Source organism: Acomys russatus, chromosome 9 (assembly GCF_903995435.1).
Source record: "Acomys russatus chromosome 9, mAcoRus1.1, whole genome shotgun sequence".
Taxonomy (NCBI): domain Eukaryota; kingdom Metazoa; phylum Chordata; class Mammalia; order Rodentia; family Muridae; genus Acomys; species Acomys russatus.
Window position 1 is genome coordinate 13470916 of NC_067145.1, and position 2246 is coordinate 13473161.

The 2246-nt window shown below is 34.6% G+C and overlaps 1 pseudogene; it reads right to left on the minus strand.

Annotated features, from left to right (window-relative positions):
- Nucleotides 1–556: 556 nt before the first annotated feature.
- On the minus strand, nucleotides 557–1397 carry LOC127193762 (40S ribosomal protein S3a-like; annotated as a pseudogene).
- Nucleotides 1398–2246: the final 849 nt, after the last annotated feature.

The following is a 2246-nucleotide window of genomic DNA, read 5'->3' on the forward strand; positions in this document are numbered from 1 at the left end:
TTGCTGAAATATGTTTTTCTGAGTTGCAGTAAAGGACAGTACTTGACAAGAACATTTCATTCATCCTTGTATTGAACAACTTATCAGCCAGTCAATGAGAAAATGACATTGCTTCACAACTGTAGGCCAGGCAACTAAGAGAAAACTTGCTATTATGATCTTAAATATATACTTTATATATGCATTTCATTATCATTATATCATAAGTCAAACACAAATAATGAGATTACTTTTGAAACCAAAGGAGAAAATAAATACATCTCTGAGATGAGTAGCAACCAAAACAAAGCATCATTAATATATGATTTAAACATGTATATATGCCTGTGTAAATATATGTGCATGTATTATGTATAATATGTATTAATAATGTAAAGTGTTTAATTTAGTAAGATTTTGACCTATAATAATATCCAGGGTTTAAAAGAGATTACTTATATGAAAAAAGTTTGAAATGTTGCCATTTTTTTAGTTCTTGAAATTCCATACAATGTATTTACATCTTTTTTATCATAAAATAGGACTTTTTATTTGTCACTATTAAAAAATCTGGATTTTAAACAGAATCTTGGACTGGTGGTCATAACCATCAGCTCTTTCAACTTTAGCAACCAATCTCCTCACCAGCTGTTTTTCCAGAACAACCACCTTCACCATGGAACTACATTAGTTTTCACAATTCAAACTTGGATTTCTTCTGCATTTTAACTTTTCTAAGGAAGACATCCTGAAGAGGATAGATGGGCTGACAAGTCTTTTCTATGTCTTTTCCAATGCTGTCTGGAATCAACTTATTAACCACTTCTTTCAAGTCATTTGCATTTCTCAGGTCATGATTTCTATGATCTTCTACCAGATCTGGCTGACTTCTGGTACTATGCATATGTTGTCTTTCTTTCATATCTGGTAATGCAGGGGTTTGTTGTTGTTGTTTTGTTTGTTTGTTTGTTTGTTTTTCTTTTTCTTTTTGTTTTTGTTAATCCAACCCAGAAAAGATGGAACGAATAACCATCGGTTGTCTTGACATCAACATGAGCTTCAATCATGGTCTGTCACTTTCTGAACAAGGAACACATTTTGTCCAGATTAAGATCCATGCCATGGAAGTTAGTCATACAGCTTTTGCCCTGAACATCCTTAGTAATTAGCTTAGATTTCCTACAGGAAACTTTGTCATTCTGTAGATGGTCAAGGCTCACTTCAAACACATGACCCTTGAGACTATCAGATGCAATTTTGTTTCCTTAAGTCCTCGTGACTAGTGTTTTTCCAAAGTTTCTAATATTGAACATAGCCAGAGCTTTGACATCATACCAGTCTTTCTTAGAAAATGGACCAACCACTTTCTTCTTGGCTTGCTTCTTGACGCCTTGGCACTTGTTGTAGTTAACCAACATGGTGCTACTCAAAGGGCCAAAGGGCATATTTACATCTTTTTCAGCTATCTTTGTAAATTCTTTCCAGATCTATGCCCTTTTCCTATACAAATTTTCTTCACATTTGCTTCTTTTATTTTAAGCCCATCATGTTCAATTTTTGTGGCCTATATACTGTTGGATTCTTTTCTCTTTCATTGACTCATGGTCTTTTTATAAAGAGACCACAACCTTAAAAAAAAAAACAAACAAACAAAATGAGCCTTATTCTCTCACCATCAATTAACTAAAAATAACTTCCACACCCTATAAATAACTACAGAAGACCTTTTGCTGCACTAATTTGGACATTGACAGTATTGTTCTGATAATCTATACTTGATTCTATATCTGGGTTGAGTAAATTTCTCATGTCTCTCCAGGGATAATGTTCCACATCTATCAATACATATTTTCACGTGGTTATGAGAAAATTATCACTTAGTTGGCCGACCTAAGCATCTATGCCACATTAGTAGCTGAAAACAACAAAAGGCTGTGCCATGTCTTTGTCACACAGCCTAAGCCACATAGAACACTGGAGTAAGAACAATCCTCATTGGTATATTCTCACGGCTTAGGAAAACTGGAGCCAATGCATGATTGTGACAAATTCGGAAGTGTGATCATTTCAAAGCCTGCCTGTCTATGGGCTTCCTCTAGAGGTTATGCCAGTAGGCCCTGACTTGAGGCCTGGATCTATCGGGTTCTTCTCAGTATTAGATGTCAGAGTTGTGATGCTAATTTCCAAAGAAGAGTTACTTATGATTTATCATTCCCATTTATTGATGCATTCTTTTTTCATATCTGATGCTCTGAATTAAAAGAAGG